The sequence below is a fragment of the Pteropus medius genome, unplaced genomic scaffold (assembly GCF_902729225.1).
Source record: "Pteropus medius unplaced genomic scaffold, Ma_sr-lr_union100, whole genome shotgun sequence".
NCBI classification, from domain to species: Eukaryota; Metazoa; Chordata; class Mammalia; order Chiroptera; family Pteropodidae; genus Pteropus; species Pteropus medius.
Window position 1 is genome coordinate 1,844,087 of NW_024350921.1, and position 13,990 is coordinate 1,858,076.

Below are 13,990 nucleotides of genomic sequence, written 5' to 3' on the forward strand. Positions count from 1 at the left end.
ATAATTATTACTCACTTTCCCATGTAAATCATTTATTTAGTAAGCAAGCTCCAGCAGTGACTTTCTAATTGGAAACTGATTTAAAATCATTATCCCTAACTTTCTTCTTCAGATATTTGGCAGCTATTTGTGACAACCTGGGCAAGACAATCTGTGGTCTTTATTATTTATTTGGATCACAAAAATTTTGTTACGATTAGGCTATAAATATAATTACTGTGTACATTTTCTCAAGAACTTTCTCAAATTTTTTGAAATTTTTGCCATTTGCTTTTTGAAATTTAGTTATTAAGATAGTGATTAATAAGATAAATTATTAAATCATGACAATGACATTGATAATGTTTATGACATAGAATTAACCTGTATAAGGTTTAAACTACTGGAGACATCAGAATTTGAGTTCTGAATTCATTAGGTTGTAGATTTACGTTCTGAATTTATCATCGTCTATCGGTGTAATTAGCATTGACCACCCAGTATTTAAGCCTTTTTATTACTTGACTTTTAAAAGATTTAGATCTATGATGACTAGTAGTGATTGATGGAATTAGAGATACTAATATGGAAAAGAAAAGATGCTTGTAAGAGACTAAACTAATCAAAAAAACACAAGCCACACAAATCTTTACCAAAAGAAAGCTGTTATAGCAATACCTTTAGCATAAAATTAAAACTTAAAGCTAAATAAATTAACCTCTCAATATAGAAAGTAGATAAACAACTTTACAAAACATTTCCAGTAGCTTTACAAAAATGCTTAAAAAATATTTAAACACTAGGTCCCAATGAACAACTAAAATTTTTCAGGAATTGCAATGTCAACCAAATTTTCTGCCTAAAATGCAATTAAATTAGAAATTAACAACAATAATAATCATTGTACCAATAAACTCATCATGATAGATAGCTTTTGGATTGCTCCAATAATCTTTGACTTCTGGGATTCAACTTTTGTTTATTACCCTTTCATGTTTTGTCACAGTTGGTCTGTGTCACCGATAGAGTATAGCAGAAGTTGTGATATGTCTTCTCTGAGAATAGGTGATAAAGAGCATCACAACTTCCTTCTTGCTATCTCTTGGATTGCTTGCTCTAGAGGATGAGGAAGCAGCTCCATGAAGAAATCCACAAGGGAAGGAACTCAAAAGCGAATGAATAATAAGGGTCTCCAGAAAACGTTATATGAGTGAACCACCTACTACAGCCTTCAGAAGACTGAAGCCTTGGCCAACATGTTGACTGAAACCTCATGGGACCCTGAGCCAGAAGCCTCCAGCCATACTTCTCCCAAATTCTTGATATCAGAAACACTGAGAGGTGATAAATGTTTGTTTTTTTAAGTCATTACAATTTAGGGTAATTTGTTAGGCATCAATAAATAATTAATGCATTTACATATTTGAAAATTAATATTTTATTTCTAAATAATTCCTGGGTCTGATTCTTTTTTTTAACTTATTTTGTGGATGTTTTCAAAATTACACTAAAGTAATGGAAAGAATATGATGAATCTTCATGTACCCATTAGCTATACTTTTTAAAATCAAATATTTTATTCAATCCATGTTTATCTTTCTTGCCTCAATATTTTTAAAAATATTACTCTCAGTAATATGTTTGATAAAAACTATTTTATAAGACAAAACTTTATTATAAGGTAATTTATAATTCATATTAACTAACCACCAAAACTGATGTATTTATGTTTAACAGAGAAAGAATTAAAAAAAATAAGACCACAAAATCATTGGATATTGAAATTAGATATTGGATATTGAAAAGTTTTTACTAATGAGTTCTATAATTCTGACAATGAAATGTTCCCTCCCAAGACTGGATTAACTAAAAAATAATATAAGGAAGGTTTGTGTGAATAGAGGTTAAAATAAAATCTATGCACTTTATCTTTCTAATATCTTTTTAAAAGTTATTTTTATGCTTATTATTATTACTTTATATTTTTTTTATTTCTCTCCTCTAGCATAACCTTGGTAACGGCGACATTCAACTGACTGCAGTTCTTTTGTTTTATTTTTACTCATCATTTTTTCAATTACAGTTGACATCCAATATTATTTTATGTTAGTTTTAGGCATATAGTACAGTGGTTAGACATTTGCATAATTTAGAAAGTGATCCCCTAGATTAGTTTAGGACCCACCTGACATCATACACAGTTATTACAATATTATTGACTATATTCTCTTTGCTATACTTTACATTCCCATGACTATTTTGTAACTACCAATTTGTACTTAGTATCCCTTCACTTTCTTCACATGTTCCTTCCAACCCCTCTCCCTTCTGGCAACCATCAGTTTGTTCTCTGTTTCTGAGTAGAGTCTGCTTCTGTTTCGTTTGTTCATATATTTTGTCTTTTAACTCTCCTTTACATCATAATAGTTTTCCTCTCTGAGTACCCTTTTTTTCTATTCTATTTACTTGTTGAAGAAACTGAATTCTTCATCAGTCAGAATGTCAAATATTTGTATTTGGCTGATTGCTTTCTTGTGATGTCACTTCTCCTATTTTTATACTCCATCAATTTACTCTCAGCTAGGACCTTTTGTATTGTGTGACTGTGTGTACAACCACTGGATGGGAATTTCACTTTCCATGGCATCATGTCAAAGAGAATATAGGAATTTGTGTCCCACATTTAGTGATGCTAAGATTGGTCCATGAATTCAGGTATCCATTCAGGTGTTGTATTCCTTACCAAGTATTCAAATAAATAGCTAATAGTTTTGGCCTCTGTGGATAATAACTAGTTTTGTTATGCATTAGAAATAGCAAAACAGCGAGTTTCCATCACTCATTTTTAATTTTTTAGCTATTATTTAATTTTAAAAAATCTGTACCACTTGTTTACCCTACAGTAAAGTTTTTCAGAAAAAGCAGGATAAATACTTAATCAAGCATTTCATTTATTTACCATTTTTTGAATAATGCTAAATGACCAATAGGTATCTTTTTTCTTTTTGGGTATCATTTTGAACTCATGAATTTTTCTGTATGTGTGTTTTTTTTTGTTGTTTTTTTTTTGTATCCTTTGCAGTCATTATTCTTTCTGATATTCAAATTGTTTCATTTTTGGCCAGTGGAAGTTCTTTCAGATAGGCTAAGATAATTTTTATTTACATGATGTCAATGTTTACTACCATTGTGTTTTGGGGCACAACTTCATGTTCTAGGCTTATTTATACATATATTGATCCAGGTCTGAAATTCTCTCTTCTTCAGAAAGCCCTGAACAAGTAGGGTTTTCAGTATTTTTATTTCTCTTAACAAGGAAGTATGTAAGTAAGCTCAATTATTAAAATGTATTTATTAACAAAATAAGTCAAAAGAGAGAAAAAATACACACGTGCCAAAACAGTACAAACCATCTCCCTCTTACTTTTATTTTACTACCTTGGAACTACTTGGCAGTGAAACCAATGGTGTTCTCCAGGTAACTTTCACAAACAAATCACAAGGACATAATAGTGGTTCATTTGTATGTAATTCTCACCTTCATGTCTATAATCTTCTTGATAAAAAGAAGATACTTAATACTTACAATTTTTAAATTATCTTGGTGCTATTTTTAATTTTTTTACTCAGAAAATTGTATTTTGTTATTTCCCATGCACATAGAAATCTTACTTATTTTACCAGTTCGTTTTTTGCTGGAAAATCAACTTTTAATAGAGATTTTAAAAAGAAGTGAATACATATTTTGCATAACTTATTAAAAAACCCTGACTTTCCACACATACTTTGGATAGTTCTTCCTTTTACTAAAATGAAAACTTAGTCAATGACAATTCAAATGCATATTGTTCTACTTTGTTCATAGAACCTTGTACAACCAATTGCCTATTTTCCTGTTTAGAATTAAGGATTATTAAAGCTTGCGTAACATGGACTTTGTTCTTTATAATTCATTTCCTATTACTTGCTTATGCAATGAAGCATTGTAATTAGTAGTTTATTACTTCACAGGACTTATAACTTCATTGCTTGGTCAAAGGAAAGAACAAAGATAGTCAAGAGTAAAAAAAAAAAAAAAAACATTTCCTAGGTAATGAGAAAAATAAATCAACTTACATTTCTTGCAAATTGATAAGTAGAAAGTTTTTACTAATGAGTTCTATAATTCTGACAATGCAGTGTTTATTCATGAAATCCCCTTCCAAGAAATATGATCATATAGAGTAATTATCATATACTGAGATTAGGTTCCAGGTAAAAATAATCTATATTGAACTATTTCCATAAGAATTAATACAAAATATCTCGCTATGCTTTCAAATTGCCATGTCTCAATAATTTTAAACCCACTAACACTTTTGACAAACTATTAAATGGTACTTGAAATGCATTATGTTGAATCATTTATAAATTAATTAATCATTCTTATCTTAAAAATATTCACACTGGCTTCACTTAAAGAATTACTGAGAAAGGAGAAGCTGCTCATCAAAGCCATAGACATTTAAAAGTGCTCCTAAGCAAAGTTAGTTGAGTGGGTAAAGATAATCAACTTTAACTTTCATTCTCCTCTTAGTATTTGAGAGGCTGAAGATCAAGAAGCTGCAGGGTGTTGAAGTTCTCTATATCATTTTTCCCTTTAGTACTTATTTGAGTCACTAATGTAGTATAGTAATAGGGCATCAGCTACATCACAGTATTACTTTGACTATCCAGAAAGTCACAAAACTGAGTTATGTATCACTTACCAGTGGGCTTACTATGAAATACAGGAAGTCTGCTCTATATACATAAATGGTGAGCATGATATAAAGTCAATATAACTAGGAGTAAAAAAAAAAAGACACAAGAAAAGATGATTGGGCAGAGGTTAAATAAATATTATCAATAACTTTATGCCAATGAATTTGAAAACTTAGATAACATGGAAATATTCGCAAAAATATAAATATGAAAGTAAAGAAAAAAGATTCAATTGAAAACAGACATCATGCATTGTCCCATGATTATTAATACATTTGCATCAGTAGATAAATATCTTCCCACAAAAAATCCCCAAGATCAAATGTGTTCAAAGTCAAATTGTAGCGATCATCCAAAAAAGATTATTTCTATCTTTCTGGTACTAAGAAAAGTCATTCTTAAAATCATTTTATGAGTCAAATACAATCCTGATGACAAAATTAGTTTTAAAAAGTACAGTCGAGATTAAGACAGGGTAAAAAAAAAAATTAGGATCATTAGAAATCTGTAAAAGGCATTACATTTGCTGATAAAAGTAGAAAAAAATAATTATCTCAAAGGTGTTGGAAAACAATTCAGTACAATCTGAAGACATGACTAAAAACCCTCAATAAAATAGAAATGGAAGGAAGCTTTCTTAATCTGAAAGAAAAAGGATCTAGAGAATTCTACCACTAAGCCACCCCAGCACCAGTCATGCAATATTACTCAGCCATAAGAAAAGATGAAATACTGCCATTTGCAACAACATGGATGTATCCTGAGATTTTTCATGCTAAGCAAAATAAATCAGACAGAAAAATTTGAGGACCATATGATTTCACTCATATATAGAATATAAAACTGAAAACAACAGATGAAGAAGATGAACAAACTCATAGACAAAGACAACAGTTTAGGGGTCACCAGAGGGAAAGAGAAGGGGTAGAAAAGGGTAAAGGGGGTCAAATATTTGGTGATGAAAGATTTGATTTTGGTGAACACACATTGCAATATACATATGCACATATGCCATATTATTGAATTGTACACTTAAAACCTATATAATTTTATTAACCATTATCATCCCAATAAATTTAATGAAAAAAGAAATCTAATAAATTTCTAGTTAAAATCATACTCAATGGAGAAACATTTAAAAATTTTCTTAAAAATTGGTTAAAACTCAAGGCTATTCCTCACAAAAATAGATGGAGCAACTAGTATTGGAAACAAAAAAAAATATGTATCATGGAAATAAGGAAGAATTATTGCTCTAAATTCTAGAATAGCAAGTCTTGGAGCCAGATCATAGCCTCAAGAGCTGCAAGGAAACAGTCAATGTGCAAAGAACGGGAGATAGATTTCAAGATGTCCTGAATTCCGAGGAGCACAAAATTTTCCTACAAGCTCTTACCCTAGTAGACTATTTCTCTGGGACAGGAAGACTCAGCTGAAAAATCTGAGAACCACTGTCAGAACTAGGAGCGGGCTTTGCAGTCAGGGACTGTGGCAACATGTATGGGCGCTGAATGGGCTAGAAGCTCAGAGATTCCTAAATGTCTCTGAAAGGACTGTGTCTTACATTGATGAGAAACTCATGAGAATAAAAAATGACATCTACTTTGAGAGAAAAGGACAGAGTACTGATGGGGACAAAACAGAAACTACTAGAGAGTAGGCTAGATGTAGAGGTCCTATTTTTGATAATTAATCAGAACTGCACAAAAGGAGGCCAAGAACCTTCCAGCTAGGAATGTTGTCCTGGTTTACACCTACCCTCAACTCCCTGAAAACCACAGAAAAACCCATTTTTTTAAAACACCAAAGAAATGATTCAAGTCGAATCTCAATATAAATACAAAAATTTTTCAAAAAGAATAAGGACAACTTGAAAAACATGCATACAGAAAATGAAACACACACACATATGACTGTGAAGCACGATAACAGTGGAATCTAAAAATACAGAAAAAAAAGGAAATTTAGAAGATGACAGAAACTATGGGGAAAAAAACATAGTATATTTCACTTGAAAAATCAGAAAAATAAAAGTTGAAGTATAACTTGGATTCTGTAGTGGTAGGGTTTAAAAAATAGAACTGGTTAAGACCTTCTCTAAAAGTATTTAGTCTTTCTCTATTGGGCTTTTAACTTATAAAATGACTATTTCCTTTTGCTCTGGATTCCTCTACCCCACTCTACCCCGTAAAAAAGATGCTGGAATTTGAAAGGTAGAGGTGGAAAAATACATCCTAAAAGTCTCTTTCATTTTTCAGCTTTCAAACTCTTCTTTAACTTTTAGAATTTTTTCTTCATTTCTCTCATTCTTGCTTCCCTTTTTCCTTGTTCTCAACAATATATATATTTTTTATATATACCCACCTCTTGGCTATCTAATAACATAATCAAGCATAACTAAGCAAATTATTTGAAACATGTAAAAATGTAAAATTGTGAAAGATTTATTTAAAGTATTAACTTTAGGTCTACGGCTACGCCACCCTGAACACGGGCCTGGTTAGTACTTGGATGGGAGACCACGTAGGAAGACCAGGTGCTATAGGTGTAAAAAAATAAAATAAAATAAAATAAAAATAAAGTATTAACTATGTCATTTTCCCCCAGCCTATGAAAATACCTGCACGTATGAATATCAGCCATCCTGTCAACTGCCTTTTAGGGAGTGCATTTCCCTGGCCCATTTTGGAAATGATTTAACTTCAAAGATAAGCTCAGAACAAAAATACATAGTATATTTTATGCAATTTAGGTAAAATTTTGTGCTATTGTGCCCTTATTGCTTTATAATTATTAATTTTTAGAGATTTCCTTTTTAATTTAGATATAAGCCTTTTGTCTGATATTTAAATTGAAAATATTTTCTCATTATGGTTTGCATTTTCAGTTTTTTTATAGATGTCTTTTGATGAGCATAAATTTTTACTTTTTCTTTAAGTGCAATATATACATCTTTTAAGATTGGTATGTTTTGTGTCCTAAGGGGAGGAAAAAAAAAACTATGTTTATACTAAGATCATGAAAAATATTCTTATTTTTCTTTTAGAGCAGAGGGCATCAACATTTCAGTAAAGAACTAGATTGTATGTTTTCTTCTAATAATTTATAATTGTAACTCTTACATTTAGGTATTTAAACCATTTTGACTTAATTTTGATTTTAATTTTAGAAAAATATGGTCATTTTTTCTCCCACTGAGTGTTATTGAGTCTTCTTGAACATCATTAGTCATAAATCTAAAAGTTATTTCGGGACTCTCAATTATATTCTATTGATCTATATGTTTACCCTATGCTAATAAATACAGTTTTGATCATGGTAGCTTTGCCGTAAGTTTTGAAATCAGAAAGTGTAAGTCCTCCAGAATGGATCCTCTCTTTCAAGATTATTTTTGCTATTCTAGAGTCTTTGAATTACCATATAAATTTTGGAATTAGCTTGTCAATTTCTGCAGAAAGTGTATCTGGGATTTTGATAAGGATTGCATTGAATTTGCAAATCAGTTTTGGTAGTATTTTCATCTTAATAATGTCAAGTCTTTCAGTAAATGAGCAAGATATGTTTTTCTATTTATTTATATCTTCTTTAACTTTTTCAACAATTTTATGGTTTTCAGTGTACAAATCTTGTACTTTTGTTAAGGTCATTCCTAAATATTTTAGTCCTTTTGACGCAATTGTATATAAAGTTTTCTTAATTTCATTTCCATACTTTTAATTTTAATATCTACATATACAGTTGACCCTTGAACAATATGAGGGTTAGAGACACCAACTCTCAATATAGTCAAAAATTCACATATAACTTTTGACTCCCCAAAACTTAACTACTAATAGCCTACTATTGACTAGAAATCTTACTAATAATATAAATAATGAATTAACAGTAGACAATGAAAAAAATCATGTAAAGAAGTTTCTCCAATAATGAGAGAGAGACATACTATGTAGTAATTTGAATGCAAAGTTATAAAACTAAGAAAACTAACACATCATTCATTTTGTATGAAATATTACTCACCTTATACCTATGTAAGCATAGGCTATGCACTTCAATACAAGTCTTGCACATGATGTTCTATGCACTGAACACTTAGGCGATGATGATGATGACACAAAACATCTTATAAAGTTTTTGCCATACAGTTATTAGATTTTTCACATGAGGACACACATATACACAACAGGTAAGTTTATTAACTGTACAGCATGGTGATTGTTTACTATTCATCGAGCAGAAGTGAACATCATAAAGATCTTTGTCCTTGTCTTCACGTTGCGTGGGCTGAGAAGGAGGAGGAAGAGGTGGGGTATATCTTGCTCTCTCAGGGGTGGCAGAGGCAAAAGAGATGGAGGAAGTGGTGGGGAGGCAAGCAATGGTTCAGAAACACTCATCTCCATCAACTCATCTACTGTTAATTAATTCTTCTGGTGTGGTGCATACTAGCTCTCGAATTTCTCCAAGATCATGGTCTTGAAAGCCTTTACCTCCCATATTTTTTGCCATATCTTCAAACTTTCATGATTTCTTTGATTGGCTCTGTCATAAATCCGACGGAGTCATGCACAACATCAGGACACAGTTTTCTCCAGGAAAAATTTATTGTTTTGGGCTTAATGGCTTTCATGGCTTATTCTAAACAATGACGGCATTTTTGATGGTATAATTTTTCCAGACTTTCATAATTTTCTATTAAGGTTCTCTTCCACAGAGAGGAAGCAAACCATGAGGTCCTTATGACCCTCTGATCTAGAAGCTGAATTAGACACCTTCTTGTGTAGAAGCAAGTAAACCACTTTGACACCTTTGGTGTTGAAATCGTGGGGCTCTGGGTGGCCAGGGACATCGTCCAATGTTAAAGGAACTTTAAAAGGCAGTCCCCTACAACGAAGTATTTCCTGGCTTCAGGGACAAAGCATCAGTAGAGCCAATCAAGGAAAAATGTTCATATTGTCCAAGCCTTCTCATCGTACTATCAAAAGCCTGGCAGCTGATCTTCATCTTATTCCTTTAAGGCTCTGAGGTCAGCAGCTCTATAGATCCTGAACAGAAACCCAACTGCATTTGCATAAAATAGGAGAATTAGCTTATCCCTTCCTGCCTTAAATGCTGGTGCTAGCTTCTCTTCCTTACTAATAAATGGCTTTTGTAGTGTTCCCTCCCTCCCTCCGAATAGGGCACTTTCATCATGGACAGTAGATTAGTGGTTATCAGAGGGAAGGGGGGATAAGGGTAAAAGGGATCAAGTATTTGGTGACAGAAAGAAATCTAACTATGGATGGTAAACACACAATGCAATATATATATGACATACTGCTGAATTGTGCACTTGAAACTTATTGGATTTTGTTGATCCATATCACCCCCAATAATTTTTAATAACAACAACAACAACAACAACAACAACAACAACAAAACCTATTCAGGCTGATACTCTTAATGGTGTTCGGAGTCTAAGAATTCATCTGCTTCCTTTTGGTCAGCAGAAGCTGCCTCTCCTGTTTTTTAAGGCAAACCTCTTTCTAAAGTTACCAAACCACTCTTTGCCAGCATTAAATCCTCCAGCTTTAGCTCCTTCACCTTACTTTTGGTTAAGTTGTTATCTAATGACTTTGCTTTTCTTGAATCCTACTTGAGTCTACAGGTGTGCCTTCCTTATACTCACCTGCATCCCCATAAAGGCTGTATTTTTAATATGAGATAAAAAGGTACTTCACAAAAAGTGCAGTTTTCACGCCTGCTAGCATAGCAGCAGTGATGGCTTCACAAATTAGTTTTTCTATTTTTACAATGGAACTTATCCTATATTCATTTATTTTGAAATAGTGGGCAACCATAGCTTCAGACCTCAATTTATGGTACATATCAAGGAATTCAACTTTTCCTTGCAATGTCATGACTTTTCTCTGCTTCTTGGGAACACTTCCAGTATCACTAGTGGCACTTTGTATGGTCTCATGGTGTTATTCAAGGTTTAAGGTATTACAGTAAACACAATGAAAAATGCACAAAAACCATGAGAGATCACTTTTTATTGTGAAGCACAATTCATTGGAGAGACAAACTGCTCACACGAAGATGATTAGTATAACATGGTCTTTTAAGCAGACACTTGCAACACTTGAGCTCACCACAATAACAACAGGAGGTGGCTATGAAATTATTACAGCAGCACAGTATGTACTACAGTTAATTTTATGCAATTATGATTTAATGCTGCATCTTTATGTTTGTTTACATTTCTCTCGACTGGGAATGGTGCCATGTACGATCTGTGTTTGTGTGCATCAGTTTTGATAAATTTTAACCTTTTATAATCTATTTGTATATATTTTATAGTAGGAAATGATATAATAGACTAGTATCCACATATATTTTATGTATTCATGACATAGCTAAATTTTCCTTAATTTTTTCTATATTTCTAAGTTATGCAGTTGGTTTTTCAACACATTTATTGAAAAAAATCCACGTGTAGGTAGACCCATGCAGTTCAAACCCATGTTGTTCAAGGGTCGCCTGTAAAATTGATTTTTATATGTTGATTTTAACTCATTTATTAATTCTGACATTTTTTTCATGAATAAACAAAATCATGTTATCTGAAAATGGATATAGTTTTAATTCTTCTTTATCAATCTAGATGTTTCCATTTCTTTTTCTTGCCTGATTGCCCTGATTGGAATCTCCAGTAAAATGTACAATAGAAATGGTGAGAACAGACATTGTTTTATTCCTGATCTTGAGAAAAAGCTAGCAGTTTCTCACCCTTAATTAGCTGTGGGTTTTAAACAGAGGTCCTTTTTCAAGCTAAGGATGTTCCCTTCAATTCCTAGTTTGCTGAGTGTATTTTTTTTTTCTCATGAAAAATATCTGTATTATTTCCTACTACCTATGAATTTACAACTACTTTAAAATAAAAACATTAAAAGAAAATAAAAGACAGGTGGCAGACCAGATTGGCCTTTGAACTGTAGTTTACTGACTCCTGTTCCAGAAGTCTATTATTTCAACTTCCACATGTATGTAGCAACTCAAAATTTTTCATGACTTTTAGTAAATTGTATGAGATAAATGGTCAAGATTTTTAAAATTACAGCACCAGACATGAAAAAACTTTCTTTCAATAAAAAATAAACAAATGACATGTAAAAATATTGTATGAAAATTTGCCAGAAATCATTAGACATGAAGAAAATGCAAATTAAAATCACCAGCATGAGTCATCGCCACATATTTCCCAGAATAGATAAAATTTAGAAAGATTAAGGTTCGGAACATTGTGAAGTGTGTACATACTTTGCATGAATGTAAAATGGTACGATGACACTGAAAAGAGACTTTGACAGTTTCAAAAAACATTACACTCTCTTCTCTATGTTCCACCAGTTCTGCTTCGGGATACTTATTTAAGAGAAATAAGTAAATTTATCCAGTAAAAGACTTTTACAAGAATGTCCATAATAACCCAAATTGGATGCAACCTAATGCCCTGCAAAGGAAAATGAAAAAGAAAAATTTAATGTGTTTATACAATAAAATGCTATGCAGTAATAAAAAAGAATAACTTACTTTTTTGTATGTGTATGATATATACATACTATATGCATGACAAACATTTTATGTATCTGTATGACAACATATACATATAGGTATATGTATGACATACATAACAACATGGGTGAATCTTTAAAACATATCGACTAGAAAAAGGCAGACATAAAAAGTACACAATATATACTTCTACATATAAAAAATTTCAAGAAAATGTAAGAATACAGTGGTTATCTTTAAAGGAATTTATATTGACAAAAAAAGGGTATAAGAGAATCTTCTAGTGTTATGAAAATGTGCTGTATGCTTATCTAGATGATAGTTTAATGGATATGTACTTATGTACATTGTCAAGATTTATACATTGTGCACTATACTGAATATAAATTGTACTTCAACAAAAGATGGCATAAATGCAGCAGAAGTAACGGGAACATTATTGAAAGGCTGACACTCTGACAAAATAAATGGAATATATTTGGTACTTTGTTTACTTTCTAGAAAAAGGAATTGTCTTATATTGAAATTTGTATTAGTTCATTCATTCATTTATCCATTTAACAAATATTTATTTCACACCTATCAGATGCCAGGTAATTTTTTTCAATGTAAGGAATTTGAAACAAATCATCCTTTCAAAAAAAATCCCAGTATTTAAAAAATTATTGTATTAACCATTCTAAAATCATTATTGTATGATTTAGCACTTTTCCTATGCTTTAATGTTTAAGTAAATAATTTTATTAAATTTTCTAAACACATATTCCAGATTTAAGAAATATAGCGCCCTATAGGTTTCTGGTTCCAACCCGTTATTATGTAGTTTTATTTATAACTTCGAACATGTTTCCATTTCTTGTTTTTTTTCCCCCTTTGCATCATTTCCCTACTTTTAGCCTTTAGTTGATATTCCTCCATCTTTGAGGCCCAGTTTCATTTATTTTTCCATTTTTATCTCACCATCTTCATGACTTTGTATAATCTTGGAGCTCTCATATTTGCTGTTTCATAGAAACTACAGTCACACACACACATGCACACACACACAGAGAAATGTAAATGACAGTAGGCATAGAAAAATATGGGATAACAATCTAAGCCATTTTTTCTTAAATCGTTTATGAAACTTCTTTATTATTGGTACAATTTAAAATATAACTCTGCTTAAAATAATTAGATCTATTTAGCAGTAAAGAATAGATGGGACCACCTTTTCTTTTCATTCTTAAGTACTTTTTACTTGGTTGTTTTACTTGATTAATCTGTGTATAGTTCAGACCTGAAGACAAAATATATGATTCATTTCCAATCTGAAGCCTCATTTAAATGACACTTTATTTACATTAGCATTTCTAATTACTTAATGACCAATCAGATATGGTTCATTGCTAGTAAGTGTAGAGACATGTTGTCTGAAGGATGTAGTTTAATTAGTATACTTCTAAAAACATGTCCCTCGTGACCATTGGATGTAATCATTATTTTATGTATTTAACTGTGAAATCCATATTTACTCATCAGCTAGAGAACAGCTTTTTAGTTCTCAAAGCAGTTTAATAGAGCATAGTTATATTTTTAAAGGGGCCTGTAAAATCGTATCGAAAGCAGATTGCTTTAAAAAATAGCCATTATTCTAATAAAGTGGTTATTACACCTAAATTCTAGAAAAATGTAGGATAACAATCTAAGCCATTTTATGTGCATAAAACAGGAA

At 31.5% G+C, this 13,990-nt stretch overlaps 1 long non-coding RNA gene across 1 annotated transcript in view; it reads left to right on the forward strand.

Annotated features, from left to right (window-relative positions):
* The first annotated feature begins 996 nt into the window (after nt 1–996).
* Nucleotides 997–13,990, forward strand: part of LOC120584457 (uncharacterized) — a 30,537-nt gene continuing 17,543 nt past the window's right edge. Inside the window, exon 1 of the long non-coding RNA XR_005648037.1 lies at nt 997–1,320. This is a non-coding gene — a long non-coding RNA (uncharacterized LOC120584457). The remainder of the gene's footprint in view (nt 1,321–13,990) is intronic.